General features: G+C 34.8%; 1 protein-coding gene and 1 long non-coding RNA gene across 2 annotated transcripts in view; one reads left to right on the top strand and one right to left on the bottom strand.

Moving 5' to 3' along the window:
- LOC140756163 (sodium-coupled monocarboxylate transporter 2) overlaps nt 1-23062 on the bottom strand; it is a 545697-nt gene that overhangs the window by 99579 nt on the left and 423056 nt on the right. The window lies entirely within an intron of this gene.
- LOC140756077 (uncharacterized) lies at nt 12465-13789 on the top strand. Its single transcript, XR_012103868.1, has 2 exons — nt 12465-12955; nt 13180-13789. It is a non-coding gene; the product is annotated as an uncharacterized LOC140756077 (long non-coding RNA).

Genomic DNA, 23062 nt, shown 5'->3' with positions numbered 1-23062 from the left:
TAAAAATGTAACGTCGGCGGCGGGGAAATCAAATTGAAACTGTATATGACGAGACGATATTGCGAAGTGTATATGTTGTATGGTAGTTTTAGATACGTTAGTTCTCTTAGGTAAGGTAATCAATAGTAAAGTAGTAAAACTGTTTACCTTAATTTATCATTTGTATTATAAGTTTTACTACTTTTAATTCAGTACATTTTCTTGTATAGTTTACCTATAGTGATCGAGATGTTTTTTTAGTGTCAAATGATGCATCTGATGTATGCATCTGAAGTCTAAGTTGGAATGCCTTATATCTACCATTTCCGTCAAAGCTGAACCCAGAAGCGCAATAACGCTAAAATATTTGAATATTATTTTATAAATAATGTTATGGTAAATTGCCATAATTTAGGTGCTAAGTATATTTATGTTTCAAAAAAAACCTTAAACGGTATTCCTCTCAACCATTCAATAATAAGTTCAAATTAATTTGCGCGATAGTAGAACCCAATAGCGCACCCTTTTCACTCTACAAACACTCTGCCTAGTAATCTCTCTATACCTACACTACATCAACGTGTCGACCTTTGAAATTACCTTAGCGATTGGCTTCGAAATATGAATGGTAAATTGGATGGCACGGCGTCCCCAGTCGACTTATGGGCTGCGATGCGGCTTGCGGCTTGCGGCTGCGGTATATGTATGCGACTAAGGTATTTTTGGTAGTTTGTAGTTTTATATGTTTTTATATGTAATGTTTTATATGTATGTGTAAATAGGAGTAGCAGACGAGCATGCAGTCCACCTGATGGTGGTTACTACTGCTCATGGACATATGCAATCAAGCCCAGATAGGATTTGATATTCCTACCTGAGGTCGACCACAGGTGCGCCACTACCCCTGAGGACTAAGCTGCCATTATAACGCTGCCGTGCCTAGTTCTGCCTTATAACAGTAGAATATATGTGTAAAACTTTTATGTTTTGTTTTAAAGACTTCAGGTTCAACGCTCCTTAACTACTGTTCTCTTAGTATTGGAAAGATATGTTTCAACTTGGTCCCCTTAGGGACCTACAACTACCTCTGCTGCTCTTAAGCAGCAACAGTAGTTAGTTGATTTTGTAATCTATATAGGCTAGTTAAGTGCTTCCATTAAGTTATTTTATTTCATTGTCACTTAATCGTATCTACTTCGTATCTACTTGCTTACTTATATATATTTGGATAGATATTATAATGAATACTTTAAGTCTAAATTAACCCATGTACAACATACCGAGAGCCGCTAACGCATGACGCAGCCGCAAGCCGCAAGTCCCGCCACCCTGTGCCACTGAACAACGCTTAAGAAAATTCCATGAATGCAAAATAAGCTACTAACAACGTGAACGTATTGTCCCGTTCGTGTTTTGCCTGATTAGAACTTACTGTAGATTGTATGGGCTACTTCTGCTTATGTGTTATGTTTATGGGTATACGGTTTGGGGGTTTCTTAACAACTAGGTATGTATTATTGTTGTGAATTTCTCTTTATTTACATGCTTATTTCTTTTGGTGGTCTATTTTTTCCAGACATAACAAATTTAGTACAATTTTAGTCCTTAATTTGGTATAACTTTATTTTTTTTAATGACAGAAAATTTTTTTTTTTCAACAAAATCAATTAGGTGTTGTAATACATTCAATTTGTGATTATTTAAAATTTTTGAACACCATTTGGTTTTTTCGTCTTCGCAATCTTGCTAATACTACCTACTTGATACGCCTGGACTGCCCCTAAACAATGTCTATAGATACAAATAAATGTTTTTACTGAACGCATATGAAAGTATATAGTATATTAGGTACTTATAAAAAAATATATATTGCTTTCACTATCTGCCCTGTCTTGAAACCTCGTATAATTTTAATGATCATTACAAATCTTTTAGATTGATATCTCAGTAGTCAATAATATCTCAAAATCGCTATAAACCATGCGAGTACGTACACTTATCACTCTATTCATTTCTTTATTGTATCCATAAAAGTCGAGTTAAAAAGTTTTTTAAGAGTGTCACAACAAACATAATACGTAATAAAGTGACCATAAAGGCATTAAGCATAAAACAGTTATCAAAGAGCGATAATTCGTTAAAATAAAAATGTTTCGAGCGAATGTTCGGTAATAACACGAGAACGCAGGCGCGCGGCAAAACTGGCTAACTTTTAAAACGTTATATGGACGGCAATAAAACGTTCGTTCCCGTACGAGCACAATACTTGCAGAAATATTTTTGAATACGGAATTAGGTTTGCCAAAGCGCGGGGAGCAGATAAGGCAGAAAAAAAAACAAATTTGTAACGGGTAAAGTTTTTGGAGGCGGAATGTGTCCCTCGGGTGCTGAATCTTCGTCGGCGTGGCTCGTAAAACGCGGGACGTGGGCAAGCGGGCAAATTTGTCCTGAGAGCGACCTATGACGTTTTGATGGAACGCTCCCCGACTGATTCCCGCACCCAAGATTCATATTCATAACGGAAACTCTACTCGAGTGACATTCGCAAAACCAATCTTAACAGAATCGCCGTCGTTTTCCATCAAAATATAAATCCCAATTGAAATTCGCGCATCAGAATCACAAAAGATATAAACAGGTACGAGTGAGTGGAAAGTTGCAAAAAATCTCGTTAAAAGCAAACTCCATTCCGAACTCGAAAAATAATACCCGCGAATGTCCCTCGCATGATGCTCGCTCCTTCAAAAGAATGGCACCGTGTCTAAGCTATCTTGTAGGAATTTTAAATTGGACGAATCGCTCAAATGTAAATGGTTTTCCTTTATACCCCATCCTCTCGGGCTGCCCACCCCCGTCTATTGCGCGCCTAGAGGCGACTGGCATACCAACACACGCACACATATCACCGTAAGCCTACGTCGTATATGTCCAATGAGCTTGGAGCTGTTTAGTTGCATGTATCATCCGTATTTGGGTCTGCTTTGCATACGCTTCCGCGGGGGGAGGCGGGCCAAGTTTCTCCGGTATCGTTAAGTTAACGCTTACACACACAAATCTCACACATGCTCACATCTCATCTCGAACGTACTACTAGGAGTAATGCGAGTGTGAATACGTAAATACGCGTCGAGATCGCGAGTTCAAAAACGCGAAAAGCAATATGTCTTCATAGCACGGCGGCGCAGGAAATCTTTTCCGACTCTAACAAAGGAGTGAGAGTTGTTATCGCAAAGGGAGATCTCGTGTTTTTGATGTATTCTCAAAATTGTACCGCTGTAATCACTTCTTTGTGTAAGTAAGGTAGCTACATAAACTTTTAGGTATGTGATTATTATTTCAGTACAGTATAAATATAAGTACAGTAAGAGGTGTACCGGAGTGGTTACTATGTTATATGTGGTTTAACACGCAGCATTAAAAATTACATACAGGACGCATACATTACGTACGAGTAGTATTATTTAATTCCTCCAGCTATGCATAACAATACGTAGAGTCTTTTAGGTAGAGACTATAAAAGCTCTATAGAATGTAAGCGCTATTTTCCAATAGAGTCACGTGTGGAGTAGAGTCGTAAAGGTTTAATGTGTGGGAGAGGTTAGCTGATTAATTAAATAAGCTTCGGTTATCGGCCCACCTACCTTGATAAGGTTTACCTGGTATAGAGGGATTGGCGAACTATCTTATAGCTTTTGTAGACTTTTTAATTATTTTGATTGAAGTAATACATTGTGTTTATGTGATGTTTGATAGACAGATTTGAAGGTGGTAGAATCTTTCATTTTCCATCTTTACCATTTTACCGAAAGTACTACTGCCCTATTTATTTTTTTGGGTTATAGTAGCAGTGTAGCGTTGCTGCATTCTGGTTTATAAGATGTTGTAACTTGTGGTGGTCATGTGAGTTTATAACTTAATCTTCAGGGTAGCTGTGTTTTAATTCTCACTGTCATCAACCCATTACTGTCCCACTGCTGGGCACGAGTCTCCTTTCAGAATGAGAAGGATTACGCCATAGTCCAACGGGCTGGCTAAGTGCGGATTGGTAGACTTCACATATCATTAAGTTTTTTTTTTCTATAAATCTCTCAGGTATGCAGCTTTTCTCACGATGTTTTCCTTCACCGTTTAGGCAAGGGATAATTAATTTCTAATACGCACATAAATTTGGAAATCAGAGGTGACTAGGTTATCACTGCTTTTTATCTTAGAACAATGGAAATTACCATGGCAGGTACTGCCCACTTTCTATCTAGTAAACTGCATGCTTAATTGGTGTCTTATTATTAGAAAACACTTGGATGAATATAAAGGTGGTTGTGGTGGAACAAGGTATGACTTCGGAGACCAATTTTTACTGTGTATTAATGATATTTACCTTACTGAATTATTAATATTACAATATTTATGAAATGATTATACGTGACAAACAGGCCAACATTATTAGAACATACCTCTAAAGGTCTAAGAAATGTCACCTTTGCAATTCTGTTAGTCGATTGAACATTACCTAATGAAAATCTTGGTGATGGTCAACAATACAACACTAAAAAATAATTATATTAATTTTAATTTTTCATTACAATTCACTTTTGAAGGTAATAAAGAACCAGTAATAAAAGTTCGACGATATTTCTCGCTATTCACCGCTAGATGGCGTGACGGGTTCCTTGAAATATGCTATTCTGTTTTATATTTTCAAGTAAATTAATTAAAACTTTACCTATTATCATTTGACTATTTAATTCAAAGCATAATGTCAATTGTGGAATAAAATTCACACATAAATAAATAAAATTTTCCGAAATGGCGCCAAATAATATTCGAATATCAAATTGAACAATCTTAAATATCAACACAGATACAATATTCATAAATCAAGTTATTTATGAAATATGTGATTTATTCGCGCAAACGTCTATATAAATGATTTAGGTATGTATTATATTATTTCTCGGCTATAAATTAAATGTTTATGCACATTTAGTAGGCAATAAGCCAATATGAATTACGAATTACACATTATCATATTCATAATACCATTATAATGATTGTGTAATATATTACCTATTATGTACATCAAAGTATATTGGCTAATTATGCTGAGTAGTCTACGGGTTGACCATACGTTTAATGGGTCGCAATATCCAATGTAGATCAATAACTAATAACTAATTAATTTCATTAGTATCGGAGTTTGATGAAATTATTTTTTCATGTCCTTCTATTGCTTTATTGTTATTATGTATCATTATGTTTTGGTTAATTTGATTCAATATTGTCATTTTAGTACATTTTAAGCGTGAATAGTCCAATTTCGACTTTATACACTGAAGTTTTGGTATTCAAATCGTAGATTTTTTTTTAAGTAATTAGAAATTAATTATCACATGCCTTAAGGTTGATGGACAATCATGTGGGCATTGGTTTCCATTATATCATAAAGGTGTATGAATTCCATCAATCTCCATTTTTTCTTCCTCTGCTTCTGTCCCAGCAGAAGTAAGAGTGTCAGCATGTTATTATTTACACAACAGTTACTCCAAAATATTCCCCATTAAAAATAACTCTTACGAATATTATATTACCTACGCATTAAAATTATAATTGTATGTATTGGGATTTTCTGCTAGATTTTTTAGAAATTATAATTGATAATAAATTTTTAAATTTAATTTTAAAATTTTTAAATTTAAATTTTATTTAAATTTAAATTTTTAAATTTAATTTTTTAATAATCCAAGGTAAGAAAGACATCTTAATATTTCTTTTACCGTCAAAACAAAGGCATGCCGTTACCGTTCTCAAGCTCTCCGTAACGACCGCGGCTCGCTAGAGGAAGTGGCGAAAAGACATTAATTTAATTTTATGGTTTTTGTGTTTGTCACATCGCGAGTTTAGCTGATTTGTGGCCTCTCTAACGAGGAGGTTAATAAGCACGGACCCCATCTATTTGATTTGTTTTGGGTACTATAACAATTGGTATCGTTTGAAAGACTCAAGTCGATTGTAATACGGCAACAGTAATAATCGATTGTAATACATAATTGAAATGTATTTTCCAAAATTTTGTGATTAAGTCACATTTTGAAATTTATATGTTGTCGCAAATATTCACATTGAAATAATCGTATGAAGTCCTTAAGTGCTATGTTAGTTTTTTTTTTTATTTTCGGAACATCTGCATATTTCTTAGTCTGAATGGAAATGAAATCTGACTGAAAATAAAATTTGCACTAAATAATAGTGTACACGAACTATTCAAATATTATTAATTCAAAATTAATGACTTCACGTTCTTGAACAAACTTTTCTTTGTAAGCTCTCTATTAAATCAGTTTTCAGTTACCTCACAACAGATGGCGTTAGCTGTTACTTTCATGTCCGTTGTAAAGGAAGCTTTTATAATTGATATTTTCTTATTCCCACATATTAAAATATTAAATAATATTAATATAAATATCAGGTACGTAATATCACACATGATAAATTATATTTACAATTGAAGATAAGTATTGTTCACTGTGTGTAATTTTCTTACCACTTGAGTAACAATGTGCTTAAAATAACAGAAAATATTTATAATGTAGTATTCACCCCTTCAAATCCAGAGAGTAGATGACATATGATTATTAATATCTAATTATATGCAATAAATACGATAATTTTATAACAAGACTTTGGCAACTAACATAACATTTTCCTACCAAAGATAGGTACTTTGCATTGAGTTCGAATATTGAAATAACGTTATAATAAAAACTCCTTTTGTTCCATTATTCTGATGTTGAATAAGGCTTTGATTTTACCTGCTTTCTCCACGATCATAATGATTCTCATTACCTTTCTCAGATACTTGACTTTTCATCTTTTTATCGAAGAAAGATAGTTCTTTGTTCCTTTTACTTTAGAATCGTTAGAAGTGAAATATTAATTTGCTTTTCTTGAAAATTTATAGAAGGAAAATTTCTACTGATACCTAACTATGTAGTGTTTTGGGGATAATAGGAACTTTTCTTAGGATTCCTTTCTTTGTTGTTACACGAGAATGCAGCCCAACTGATGTAAGATACCTCCTGGAGACTCATCACCGACTTCAAATAGTATTCCTACTTGAAGTTGATCTAAGATCCTATTATAATATAGAACTAACCAACGAGCCTGCATGTACAGATGGTAAGTGGTTATTGCTGCACATGGACATTTGTAATCAACCTCACATAAAATTCAGTTCTACTTCTTCGACTTTAGTCCTACCTAACGTCGGCGACAGATGCGTTGTTATGTACTTATAAAGACTAAGTTGAAAAGCGTCACATACGAGTTTCTCCCTTAGCAGACCCTTCAAAGCAGAATACCGTAGCTTGTAACACTGCGATTATAAGACAGAAATATATATGATGATAGTGACTTCAGACCTTTTAAATGTGCTGCTACTCCTGAAAATTAAGTTGAAATGTCATATTACTTTAACATAATAAAATAAAACATATAAATATTTATACCATCATAGCTACCGAACCGAAATTAAAGCTATTACAAATAAATCATACCACTCACGCGATATAAACAAACACCAGCGCTGACCAAGTTTGGTGAGTTCAATAAACATATTTTACGCTTAGATAGACCTCAGAACTACCCATATCGTGAATATCGGCACTGAATCATCGCTCCGAGCATTCCAACAAGACATCGAACAGGTCTCAAAAAAGAGCTAGCAATACACATCTCCTTCGCACCTCTTGTTTCTTACTCCGACCATTTATCACCATTTGAATAAATTCAATATGTACATTGAATTGCGTGTAATTAATGGTTTTATTCGTTTAGCACTTAAAACGTTTTAAGGGCGAGGTGTCCAAACATTTGTCGTCTCTTTTTAGTAGGAGCGAGAGACAAGGATAGAGCATCCCGCCAGAACACCCGCTGACTTAGATCATTAATATTGATTTGTGGTCAATCAAAGCTCTGGAGGATTTCACTTTTAATATTTTTTTTCGTCCCCACTTCGGTTCGGTTTTAAGGAGCTGGTCTTTATTAGTCCGATGCTTTTTGGTCAAACAGTCAGTAATTTACGGTTTGGGTTTAAGTGAACTGAGCAAAGCAAGCGTGTTATGACACATTCCGCTGTAATTACAATATACGATTCCTTCGATCCGATGTGAACAGTTAGCTGTGGCTCTTTCATTTGTACCAGCTCTTTCATTTGTGTCCAGCTTGCACGATGAGCAATGACTCCGGTGCGCAGGTCATTAAAAATGCAGTTTTATCTCATCATCAGCTGCAATACTGTTCCACTGCTCAGCACAATGTCCTCTCTAAAAGTAAGAATGGTTGAAGTCATTCTCCACCACGTTGCCCTAGAGCGAATTAATAGACGTCACATATTTTTAAAAACTTTTCAAAAATCTCTCAATCGTGTAGGTTTTCACAAGGCTTACACATTATATTTTTATTCTCTATTAAATTAAGTGATAATTAATTTCTAATACACGCATAACAAAAATTTTGATGATAAATTTAAATTTTAAAGATGATGTGAACCTCGTACCTGAAAACCGAACATCACTGTTTATAATATAAACTATTAGTCCCTATTTAACACTTCAAATGCTAGCATATCCCTAATGATCCAGTGGGAATAAAAGCAACGTGTAGCCTGCACGATGAGCAATGACTCTGGTGCGCAGGTCATTAAGAATGCAGTGTCTTATCTAAGTTGGAATAATTAATGAAAGTGTGGATGGAATTGCGTCTTGCTGTGAAGTTATAGTGAGCTTGTGGGCTATTGGCATGCGGAGGGTTGATTTAGATAGAGATAATAAATTAATTGTGTTGTTATGCAGTGAAGTAAATAAAGATCGCTTTTTTACATTTTTAAGATTTTTTTGTTTTTGATTACATAACTATTATGAAATATTTTCGTTAATTTTAAAGCAAATAATTATAATAAATTCTTTTAAATTAAATTAAAGCAAATATTTACTTAAATTATTTAATGTATTGATTTTTAATGTGGTACTTCTGTGTATTAGATCAAAATTAATGTCACTTTACTATCATGACTTTATCATCCTCAAATTAAGTCGAAGTCATGTCGCGTTGAATGGTTAGTTAAAACATCCATTGATAAAGGAGAATTAGCAGGAGTATTTAACATATTTTATCTGGTCATAAATATTTAAATTTAATCTAGTGCATAATCCAATCCATCCTTACTATATCTCGTCCAATGCAATGATCGCAGGACTTAAAACCACTGTAAGCTATGGGGTGCAAACTATTATTTGAAGATGAATAATGACGCGAAATCAATGGAATTATGAGTGTGCACATTCCTCTGACCTCACATTACTCCGTGGATGCCGATTATATTTACTTTTCATTGCAATTGATGAATTGTTTATTTTGATGCGAAATTGTTGGTAAGGTGCTTGTCGCCGTGTGGTTTGGGAAGCTAAGCGATTAATTTAAACGCGTGCCTAATTAACGAGGTTTAATATAGGTTTGTTCTTGAAATATGGTAGCGTAAAAATTTTTGGACGGACAAACAAAAAAGTTAAAAGAAAATGTGGTAGAACCTATTGTGGTTGGACTCCGAAGACACCGTCGTCATATTTACATATTTCTGCGATAAAACAGCAATACTAAGTGTTGCTGTTTTCCTGTTGGATATGTGTGGTAAAGGATACATACTTTTCCAAAGCGTTCCACCTTAGTCGTCGAGGTTTTTTTTATAATATAGGAGTAGCAGACGAGCATGCAGTCCACCTGATGGTAAGTGGCTACTCCCGCCCATGAACATCTGTAATCAACCCCAGATAGGACTAGATATTCCCACCTGAGGTCGGCCACAGATGCGCCGCTACCCCTGAGGACTAAGCTGGAACGCCTCGGAAAAGTCTGTCTCCCTTACCACACCCTTCAAAACGGAACACAGCAGCGCCTGACACTGTTATTAGTAGTAATATTATTAAGCAGAAAAAGGTGTGGCGGTGGTGCCGCCGGAGTCGAACCAGAAAGAGTTCTACCACCTTCATGGGTAGTAATGTGTCTGTGGCAGACCTCAGGTAAGACTCTAATCTAATTTAGAGTTGATTAAAGATGAACATGAGCAGCATTAGCCACTTGCCATAACTGAACTGAATGCTCATTTACTATATATTTTGAAAAAAATAAAATAAACTGTATATTATTATGTCAGGCCGCGTATTTTTCAATCCACCCTCATTATTAAAATCAAAAATAATAATTTAAGATATATTTTTTTCTAATTAAAGATATATTTTTTTCTTTGTTCAATTTTTTTCGCTTATTGTAGGCAATGAAACATTGGCACAATGCTTATATGATTATGCGTAACCAGTATGCGGTATGCTTTTCTATTAAACCAATTATTGTGGTACTTTGATATTGGATAGACTAACAAGGATAATATAGACGTTATGTATATATTTATAGAATACTAAGGGCATTTAGGACAAAATAGTAAATTAAATTGTTCATGAACTGTTAATAAAGAAGTACTTAAAGGAAATTAAAAAGTGATACAAGGAAGTATGTTTTAACCTAATAAGACTAAGTTAGTAGGTAAATTACCTAAAGAAGAAGTAGTTATACTCAATGATTTTTTTCTGTCATTGGTTTTATAATATTGAAATAGCGAGCATGCAGTTCACCTGGTGGTAAGTGACTACTGCCACCCATAGAGAACTGTAATCTGTCCCAGATAAAAATAGAGTCCTCTCGCCGACCACAGGTGCGTTGCTACCCTTGAAGACTAAGTTGGAACGCCTTGGAAAAGTATGTCTTCCTAACCACATCTTTCAAACCAGAACACAGCAGTATAACACTGCTGTTATGAGGCTGAAACAGATGTGGCGGTGGTGCCGCCGGAGTCGAATCACAAAGGCACATGACACAAATTTTATAAATATTCATCGAACAGAGGGCAATATGCACACTTTCCAGTGAAATATGTTTTTAAAGAGCCATGTTACCAGTAGTACCTGTGTTCATTACGTGTTGGCTGTCAGTCGCGCTAACGAACGCATATTAATGATTGCACACATGAGTTAACGTGTTTTCATGAACTTGGAATTCTACGAATTTTGTTTCTTTGAATATGTGTGTTACTTTGGCCATATTGAGGCCTATATGAGCTCCCCATTGCTCGTGGTTTAACAACGGAGGCACCACAATAAATTTCTGCTTATTAATGCCGTTTTCTTATTATTTATATGGATTAGAGAATGGGGATTAGAGGCATTACAACTTAGACCTTTATCAATATTATCAGTAACCGATCTCAGGTATGGATTTATATTTAAAAAAATCTCAAAGGTATGTGAAGTCTACCAATAAGCACTTGGCCAGTTCGGTGGATTATGGCCTAATCCTTCTCATTCTGAGAGGTGGACAGTAATGGGTAGATGACGTGACATGACGATCTCAGATTGAGCTCCAATCAAATCTGGGGTTGATACGACTGAACATCAAGTGAACTTCATGCCCGTTTGCTACTTCTGTATTGCAAAAAAGGTAGGAAGCGGTTGAAAAAAAAATCTAGGAATACTTTCTACGTCCATTGGATTGGATTGTCCATTGGAGTCACCCATACACACAACTAAGCGCAGTGGCGTCATAACTTCCTTTCTAGGGTCAGTCTAGGCAAAAAGAAGACCTTTTAGGTTAATAGTATAATGCATTGTGTGTCAAAAGCAGAAAATACCTGATAGTAGATAAACTAAGGGAGTATCGAAGGATCTAAAGACTTATCTTAGGATTTGATGAAAAAATAATTACAGTTTAAAAACTAAAAACCACGCTAAAATGCCACAAGGAAAATCGTTAGTCCTGATTCTTGATGATCCTGATTAGGAGAATGGGATAAAATTATTAAAATCATGCATTGTCATCGATTCTTGATAATTATTCAAAATTTTAAATTAATCGGACCGTTCAAAGTGGGTAAAAATCGAGTTCAAAGATTCTGTTACATACATACAGTCAAGCTAATAAACGCGTGGTAAGCTTTGTTTAAAATTACTTATCCGCAGGTGCGAATTCTATTTAAATAATACAATTATTATTATTATCTGCATACCTGAGAGATTTATAAAAAAAAAACAAAAATCTTAAAGGTATGTGAAGTCTACCAATACGCACTTGGCCAGCGCGGTAGACTATGGCCTAATCCTTCTCATTCTGAGAGGAGACCCGTGCCCAGCAGTGGGACAGTAATGGGTTGATGATATAATACAATTATTAAATAATAATATATTAAAATAAATTAATATAAATAAACAGGATACAAACCACAGTACTAAACTGTTTTCAAACTCGTTATAAATTCTATGTCGTTCAAACGACATTATTCTTAATCACTTGCAATACATTTCAATGTGATCGTGCTAAACGGTTGATTGCACAGCAAATGTTCGTAATTAATATTTATTCCACTGATACATACTTCTTATCGTGTTAACACGTTAGCTGCGGAACGCGGCTTAAAACACCTCGTCCATGTCTGGTCGTTATAGCGGTAAGAAAAAACTTTAACTTCTCTGTGGTGCGAGAGGCATAACTTCCGTCTGGTTCAGTGTAGGAGAGTGATAACTATATGTTTGTGATGTGCTACTGATTCCTAGTTCTATGGTACACCAACCTAATGTCGGGTTTGTTAGACCTCGTACCGCACTGAACAAATAATAATGCTAACACAGTGCGGAACGAGGTTGGGAACGCCTCGTTTCCCCACGCACCTCGTACCGCACCCCACGCTAGCTTCACGTGGTTAGTGTTGTGCAACGCAGTCGAGGCTGCGTAGCGACGAAGTAGGACCGCTGTCTTTATGTTGAAAATTATCATGTAGAAACGTTGCCGAAAAAAGTTGATCATGGAGGAAGATGAAGAAAAACCGGTTGAAAAATCTGAGCCAGAATCAGAATACAGGAAGATATTTCAAAAACAGGTAAGTCACAAATATACTCTGTCTAGGTGAAAGTCCAGTAGTGAGACTTGGCAGGTTAGGCGTATATCCGTATAGTAAGAAATTACATTATAGATAATTACGTTTCCTGTTATGGTTCAAACAAAAGTTAAGTAGCTACATTATTGATATAGGAAACGTAGGCAAAATCGTTACCGAGTATTCCGATTACTCTTTACCCTAATCTACTCGCTCCTACTTTTCAGAATCCACTGCAAAGAAAGCACATCATCTCGATAAGGGTCCAAAGAAGAAGAGATGTGTCGGATGCTACGAAAAACTCCGCACATTCTTGACATGTCGTGAGGCAGACAAAAGAACCAAAAAAAAAAATCTCACGGAATGCACTGTTTGCAAAAAACCTTATTGTCTGAAATGTTTCAATGAAAAACATCCATAACTTTTCCCCTTTTTGTATTCATTCTGTCCATAACGTTGATAAATAAAAACAATAAAATAAAATCGATATTTATTTTCCCATCACTAAATTATATGGAAACCTGCCATTTTTCAGTGCGGTCCGAGGTGCATTAGACCCACATTTTATTTTACCCATAGAATCTAAAGTAACGAATTTAACCAAGGGCGGCGGCAGTTTTAGGTTAATCAACTCATTGTTAATAATAATCAAGACAAAAGCCGTCGATTTTGTCTTATTTGGCGCCAAAAAAAGGATTTTAGTCTCCTTCGGGCGGTGGGATTTAACACGCCTCGTGCCGCCACAATGTCGGATATAGGACGAGGTTTAAAACAACTCGTAACGCAGTAATGGAAAGTACAGAAAAATCTGTGCCGCAGGGAACGTGTTAAATAATAGTGAAATTGTAAGTTCTGTGATATAAGAAGTTTGTATTAGATGACTGCAATTCATATGCCCTAATGCTGAGTCCGTTTTCTTTCTATATTTTCTTGCAAATGAAGTACACTGGGCTGCATTCGATATTTGTTGTGTCAGCCGAGAACGATTTAGAAAGATTAATAGATAACGGAGCGGCACTTATTGTTCATTTGACAAATAAAAACACTTAAATTATATATTTTTGCATAGAAATTAAATAAATCAAAAAATAACATGCACATTTTACGAAAAATGGTGGATTTCTGACGCTTTACAATTTGTCTTATTTTTTGTAGGCTCTCAGGTATTTTAATTTTATTTGTGACATATTTTTTTGAAAATGTGATGTCGGATGCGCTTCGGGATTCGAGCTTCATCCTTCGATCCTTGTATAACTGACGTAAGCAAAACTGGTGGTATATTCTAGTGTCGTACAACATAATCGTTAGCAATAAAAGCCGTGACTAGATATGAAAGTGATAGAGGCAAAATGTCATTCGGAATATTAAATTCAACATTAAAGCTTGCTGTAAATGTCCGATAATGGTACAGCGATATTCGAATTTAATTAAAGCTTAGTACGTTTATAGAGAAGCAGATTTTAAGGCACAAGCCGGTTTGTTTATTGTTTACCTAATAGTGGAGACGATGCAGTAAAATATAATTTTGTCACTTATAAAAAATATGGTGCATTTATGTAAACACTAAATTGCAACGGTAGGGAACGCGCGACCCCAGGAAACAATAAAATATTGTGTTTAACTTATGATTTTTTATTAACGGACTTATGGTAGAATAGAGTTTCGTAGGTTACTAAAAATATGTGAGTAACAAAAATAACATTCAATTTACTTAGTACGTTGTAAAAGGTAGTATGTATCTGTGTATAGTATACTATGCTTAACAGCGTACATCGACATACCTACAATAAAAAAATGTACTAATGCCTTTGTATCAAGTTTTTAAATTTGATAATACACATTTCTAATAAAATTATCCCTAAATCATTTATATAGTAACCCAACCTATGGTGCCTTTGACAAATGAACTGATAACAACACGTGAACCGGGTATCCACGGTCTAAAAACCCCAATTAATCATTACTTACGTTTTGTTTGACTACGGTTGACAGGGAAAATTAATTAAAATTCCATGTAAAAAATAAAACAAGACCAATCAGGTGTCTTGAGCACGCCTACATTCATTCATTTTATTTTGTGCACGGCCAAAGAATAACACTTAAGAGCACCGAGTGTATTGAAATATTATTTAGCAAAATTGTCATGGGGATTTTTGTGGCGTGATATTTATTTTTTAGTATTTGTTTTATGCTCGACAAAAAATATACTTATCCGTTTAAAGTAATTAAATATTATGAAGCAAAATCGGTGGATAATACCTATGTACTAAATAATAAGTAATTGGTCATTTAATAGGTAAATAAAATATTAATTGGTTAAATACCTAAATGCTTCTTTTCATCACATTTTAACTTTATTTATTTTGCAAAAAAAAGTAATGGTCTACTTAACCAACTTACCCCTTTACTTGATTGTAGGATGCAATAATTACTAATTTTTATCAGTATGTATAAGTAATTATAAACCAACCAAAATTACTCAAACACGTTTATTATGACGTTATAATTAATTTATCCACACAACTTGAATAAATGAATCACAATGAGGGGACGAGTTGGTCAATGCTTCCGTGCGATAAAGCGTTTCGATCTATTAAAGTCCCTATCCATATCATAATCTATGTCCGCCGCGCGTTATCTGTAACACGTTCGGTAGCCGATCGCCCGCTCGGCCGTTAGTAATTTGACAGTTCGGATGACAGATTACAACGGGCACAGACCACCAAGGAAATTGTCGTTGGTTCACTCCGAACCGATACATTTTTGTTTATGAGACAACGTTATCAGTTAATTGGAGAGCTTCTGTGTGTTAAGATGACTTAGGCCCCACCTACGCACTTTAGTGTTACGTTCATCAGATGAATGGTGCGTTGTTTTGTTTTGTGCGTAGATTGATTGAAGAGTGCAGGTAATAGCACTCAGTAATTGTCAGTAATACTGATGGTACGAAGAATCATTAATTTTAGATTGTAACAAAATGAATAGTACGACTACTGTGTTAGTATAGTAATAGAAAAGTATCATACTTATGTCGTAATATACATTCTTGACCAGTTAAATTGCCAGATTAAAGTATAAATCATAAGATAAGAGACATAATGATTCTATTCTTAAGACCTATATACAGCAAATTTGGTTTGATAATTATGTTATTGTAATATGAACATGAAATGATATATTGAGAACCTACAATAACAATTAAAATTATGTAAGTAAGTATATTAATACTTATTTTCCACTAAGTACCATTTTTAGGTATGCAGAGTGATTCTGTCGTTTATCTATCTAAGTAGCTTATTGACATTGATTTCTAATCACTTACATCAGAACTAAAACATGTTCTGTCCACAGTTAGATAAGATTTTTACGGAGATAAGTTTTTGTTCTATGAGTTGACAGAATCGGGTAAGTATTAGAAACAAATGACATTTAACTTTGACATTTCGGTAATTACGATCAACGAAAGCGATCCCTATGCCTATACTTTCTATAATAATTGCTAGATAGACTAATTTCCCTTGCAAACTATTGTAACCATAATCGTATGAACACAAGATCGAATGTTGCGTACAATTTACAACTACAGTGGCGTGGCTTCGCGAAGCGGGCGGTCCATTTCAACAAATACAATAAAATAGTTATCTAATTTCACAATACATTTCTCGTAAACGTCTGGTATTTAAATATAAATCGAAAGAGCGGAACACAATGGTGTAATCGATAATTGAATTCAGCATTGATGAACTTTACACCGGCCGACCTCCTAGACGTGACAGATTAGAATGGCATCCACGCATTCATCTGCATAGAGCTGCTACAACGACCAACTGAGTTATAATAAGTTTTAACATTGTATTATTAATACATTATACATTACTTGAAATAATTACAATATTACTAGCTGACTCGGCAAACGTTGTGTTGCCATATAAATAAAAAAGTCAAGAGTCAAGTCCATCCTTATCACTTAGGGGTATGAAAAATAGATAGTAGCCAATTCTCAAACTAACTGAATATGCATATAAAATTTGGTGAACATAGGTAAAGCCGTTTCGGAGAAGTACGGTAACTAACATTGTGACACGAGAATTTAATATATAAGATGTAAGATTTTTGTAGGCATATTTTATTTCTGAAAATGTTTTTAAAGTAAGGAATAATGTGCATTTTATTAAATGACTGCATCATTTTCATCAATCCGTCGGATTCATTAATAAGTATCTAAAGTATGTAGAGTTAAGTGTATGATTAGAAATTGAGTGGTGGACAATAAATACTTCTAGATTTAAACCGTAAAGGTACCAACAATTAATGTATCATATCAAGTGACGATATGAAAACAACGAGTATAATAATTAACACACAGATCTATTTATAAATAACTATGCTATCCGTATCCATAAAATATTCAAGTGATATTCAAGGTTACGTTAACTAGTAGATACTGCTGTAATGCTGTGCTGTAATACATATTTAACAACTCATTGCTGTTCCTATCACGCAATTTTGGGGTTTTTTCTTTAAATAACTCTTAGGCGAGTAGGTTTCCTCGCAATATTTTCTTTCACTGATAAACTAAGTGATATTTAGTTCCTAAAACGCTTATAATTTAAAAAATCAGAGGTTCTCGCATGAAATCGAACCTCGGATCCCCGATCGAGATATCAACTATATACAACTATCACTGCTTCATTAGCATCCGTGCGCAAATCAAGTTTCAAAACAAAGTTTTAGGTCTTGGGGGGACATAACAACTCTATGACTATATCATTATAAGACGGATTAGGCAAGTCACTCTCTGTCGTCATACTTAATGCCAATTAAAAGATTTAGAATTGTGAATCTTTGTTTGTGTCTGACTAATACGGAGCTACGACAAGCCTTAATCATGTTCCTCTGGGTACGTTTTTTCATTAACATACTTCTGTCAATTGTTTTTGAACTTTTTATTCGACTATTGTTCGGAGATTAAGTGTTTGGTTCCATGTCGGATTTGCGGTGTGAAAGGTTGATGAACTAATTGTGTCCTTAAATTGATAGTACGTAATCAATTGAGGCCATACAAAAAACTGATGATTTAGTTTAGTGTGTTATTTGTTGAAAATTATGACAAATAAAAAACATATCAAAAAGGAAAGTTTTATAAACAGTAATTTGAAATTTGGCCTTAAATCCTGAGTCCAGGGTTGGAGTTCCAATCAAACACCGTTTCATTTTTTTTTTATCTCAAAAGTGTTTTAAATCTATTAAAGCCACCCTTGGCCGGCGTGGTGAACTATGACTTAAATCTCTCTTATTTTGAGAGGCCTAAATAATGCTAATGACATGTTTTACATATTTTCGTACCATTGTATGTTTTTTTTTACCATTTTTATCTTTCTCGAAATAGTTAAATTTATTTTTAGTTACATTATTTTCGTGAAAATATTCAAAATCCGGCTTAATTTACCACAAAATAAATGCCCGCACGTACTATTTTGACACAATTCCGATACAAAATAACAGTAATATCGCAGTTATGGTTAACCTTTAAACGGTCACGACGGGTGATTAGTCAAGTATGGCAGGAATGTTCGTCAACGTTTGCCTAAGAAGGGTTAATTAATATCGCCGTACACAATACAAACGAAACACAATATGGCAGACACGACACTATAGGAATTAGCGGGAAATAACCAACATTTACAATGTGGTTGTAGAGTTAAAAATATTTAGATCTGTAATGGCCTTAATGATGGTATAGTGGTTATTATACCAGTCTCTCTTGTGTAGGTGCAAATTCGATCTTCAGTCAATCAGGTGTAAATCAAATGCACATATCATGAAATAGGTATGATCCTAATGTTTTGTGAAACTTTTTTACTCTTTGTGAAACTTTTTACTTTTTTACTCTTACTCTTTTTTAAACTTTGAAGGTGATAGAACCCTTTATGGTTCGACTCCGGCGGCACCACCGCCACACCTATTTCTACCTAATAACAGCGGTGCTAGGCGCTGCTGTGTTCCGGTTTGAAGGGTGTGGTAAGGGAGACAGACTTTTCCGAGGCGTTCCAGCTTAGTCCTCAGGGGTAGCGGCGCATCTGTGGCCGACCTCAGGTAGGAATATCTAATCCTATCTGGGGTTGATTACAGATGTCCATGGGCGGCAGTAGCCACTTACCATCAGGTGGACTGCATGCTCGTCTGCTACTCTTATATTATAAAAAGAAAAAAAAAAAAAACTCTAGACTTACCAATCTTATTGTAAGCTTTATATAAGTCAGTTAAATACAACGTGGATTTGGCAATAAACGTAGCCTAAGTGTAAAAAGGTTCATTGTATTCGAAAACTAAACATAGAAATAAATAACTCATAATAATGTAAAGAACACACTGTGATTCCCTGGAAAAATGACCACGTCATACACAACGATAAACACACAAGCACAGAGACACAAAATTGCTACTCATGGAACTTCTGTAACCAGCCCCTAATGAATTTGAATCATTTTATGTCGGCATTTACGTTTTAATTCAAAATTCATTACAGAATTTACTGATTACATCATTGAAATCCTTGGCCAGGAACCAAACCTGAAACATATGTTATAATGACTGGTTATTTCAAATACGTTCTCCATTCTTAAGTCTGTAACCATATAGCACGGCACAGCTTTGAAGGACGGTCGGAGGTATCGAATGTGACGCCAATTAATAAGAGGCGATCTGATCACAAGTGATACTGCAACCCCAAGGTAATGCACACAAACGATTCCTTGGAGTCACGACTGCTAGATGTTACTTTCTCGTTACATCATTGTGGACAGTGTGAATTTCTTATTAATTTTGAAAATGAAAGTAAATTTGGTTGTTACCCTTTCACAGATAAATCCAGTAAGTTATGTTCGATTTTGATGATGACTTTTATGCGATAACTTAATTCTTAAGTTTAAGTAAGTAAGGATCCTATATCCTATATTCAAAAACTAAGTTATTATATATGAAATATTTTAAAATTACGTAGCAGTTAATTTTTGAGAATGATGAATTAAAACCCTTGAATTTATGCCTGTAGTTACAAATAACCAATACAATCAAAGTTTACTTTTACTACCATCAAAAGACGACTAGAACTGAAAAAGCAATGCCAATATATCAAGGAAATAAATAAAACCTAATTTACATTGTCATTTATTATACAAAACCCACCGCTTGTAACCATCTGAACTTTTAATTTTATAACCACAGTTTCAACAACAGAAAATAATTGTTAAACTTACCGAGAATAACTGAACCACTTAACAACGAACTAAGTAAAGACGTTAGACAAGTTTCCCAGGCTAATTGGACAAACTTCAAATTACCCGATTCGTTAATTTGAAAGCACGAAACATTTTTTCTCACGGTCTTCACAAAGATACATTAGCGAAATGTTGGACCGTGGAGAACGAATTAAATAGAATCCGTCAAAATAGTGCAAACTGGAGATATTAATAGATAAGTAGTACTTAGCTTTTAAACAGGTCTAGAAAATATGCATAAAAGAAGTATTTAACTAAATTATAACTGGGTCACTTCTAATATGTTAAAAAGTGCATATTACAAATCATTTAAATGTATTATGATAATATTAAATTCCTTTCAGATATTAGAAAATAAGGATCTAATGATAATACACTTAGTGGTCACAAATAAGTGTGATCTAGCATTCTAAACGGCTTGAGATGCCAATGATTGTGATAAGACTGATTATAGAATGTTATAATATTGAGGATATCTTTTGTCGGATGTATTTATAGATGCCGGAGTCCTCCACGTTGCGCCGAGCATGGCCACCAGGGGGGATAAAAATCCTATATAACCCATAGTCGCTACCACGGCCCTTAGTACCTTTTGAAAGTTATCTCCTCGATGACAAAAAAATGTCGAACTTTTAACACATCTCTGTATATATTTAAAAGTAACGCTATCCTCACTCACATTTCCACACTAGGATTCCCTGTATCGTGTTTTCTATCTACACACAGAGACATATACTCAAACACCCAGAAACAGAAACCTAAATTCATCATTTAGATTTCTGTCTGGCCGGGAATCGAACCCGGGACCATTTACACGTCAGACCCATACCGCTCCGCCACGCGGGTCGTCGAATAAACGTAACTTGCATTCTACCCGTTATTAACGCTCTGCGTGAAATTTGAACTGTTTGCCGTTTAGGTGTTAAGCTACCGTTCTATGTTAATAAATCACAACGTCAATGGATGGTGAGTGACCGGTAATTATAGAAATTAAGGTTAAGTAACGATTAACCGCATCCTTTGTTCTTGGCGGAAGAACGTGGGATTGCGGCGCGTCAACGTTTAGTAACGTAATTATTCATCTCCTAATGAAGATTGTCCTTGTAGCCGCCGACCTTGTAATGTCAACATTTGGTATGTTTTTTTTATCTAAGACTTGGCTATTAAAATGGTAAAAAATGGTAATTGAAGTGAAAGGTAACATATGGTAGGTAACATTTTTAGGGTCCTTGTTAATTATGGAAGTATATGAATAATAATATATTTCTAAGATTTTATAGAAATTATATGTTAAGTTAGCTCAACTTAGCAATTTATACAACTTTCTGGAATCTTTAAAGAAAATTAGAATTTTCTTCGCCGATCTTCTCCATGAAGGGTAAAGTGGTAGCAGGTTATTGACACTCAAAAAAAATTCGTAAAAAATCTACTTTGAATATTATTTTCGGTTTTGAACTATTCTTAACTATTCACCTAATTTATTATTGTCAAGTATCAACAACCCTTAAAAATCTAATTTCCTAAGTTAATTATACGAAGAAAAGCATCCCTTTAATTTTGTAAGAAATACAAAAATCCAACCCATTTGACACTCAATAAAAAAGTAATTTATTTCCCTACACATTGTTAAAAATTCCCAAGTCATATTTCAAATTGTTAATAATGAGCTTGGTGCCTGACGGTTCGAGATCGCGCTAAGACTTCGATCTAAAGAGGCTGCATTTGCATAAAATCATTAGTAAGCACAATGCTGTGCGGGCAGGGACACGGGGCGAGGGACACCTTACAACATACCTTGTAAATATTTCACCTGTATCGATAATCAAACTAAAATAACTTCCATTACCGCTTTCAGGAACACTAGAAAAAATCCCCTAAGTGTTAACCAGCAATGTATACAGCGTGATATAAAGATGAACGTTGCACATCATTTAGTCAGAAAAACATGGACGGGTCCGCGAGCTGCCTCTCGAATATGATTTATCATCGTTCATTAGGCGAGTTTGTCCGCAGCGACAACAGATGGAGCTGATAGCACTTGGCAGGGTGGCCCTCTTGTTATTATTTTTATTCCCAGTTTTTGAATAATAATACTCGAGGAATGCATCCTTTAATGAACTACCCTTTTTGGCTGTGATGAATAGAATTAATGTCCTTTTCTATTGTGGATAGGTGACATTTTCGTGCCCATGTATTTTGACTTGTATTGATGCGAAGTTCGACACCAAAGGAGAGGGTTCTCAGAAAGATCTCAAGATGAACGAACCGGCATCATTATTAATGGTGACATCGCTTGAGCGTCATTTAAGAGGTGATTTTTCATTAATCGTTAACAGTTGGATTTTAAAAGTAACTTAGTGATATTTGACCATAAATTAATCAAATAAAAACCTCTAATGGATTAAAAAAGGACAAAATAAATAATGATAACCTTCGAATCCTTAACAACAGATGGTATTGTATCCTTAAGCAAATATTTTAAATCTGACGAATTTAGTGAACATATACATCTTGATATAAACAAAGTAACAATATTGGATAAAGAAGAGGCAGCCCTGATTACAAAGCTAGTAATAAACATTTTCATAGTCATTGTGAATGCGCCCGCTAAATCCGCTTACCATTTAAATCTCGCTGCTCGCTGGACAAACAGACAATTCTTAAAACTGCATCTTTAACACCGACGTTGGTCGTGTTTGGATCGTAATTAAAGGTCCGTCGTGAATTTGCATTCGTTTCTGAGAGTTCGTAGCGCAAATCAAAAAAAGAGCTTTGTTAATTAGCATATTGTATTTTGAAATGTGACGGTTGGCGTGTGGAGATTCATGCC

The sequence above is a fragment of the Epargyreus clarus genome, unplaced genomic scaffold, assembly GCF_041222505.1.
Source record: "Epargyreus clarus isolate Ecla_fem2 unplaced genomic scaffold, WU_Ecla_fem_2.2 ptg000034l, whole genome shotgun sequence".
In the NCBI taxonomy this organism is placed as follows: domain Eukaryota; kingdom Metazoa; phylum Arthropoda; class Insecta; order Lepidoptera; family Hesperiidae; genus Epargyreus; species Epargyreus clarus.
The sequence above is the reverse complement of the archived record's forward strand: the minus strand, read 5'-3'. Positions and strand labels throughout refer to the sequence as shown.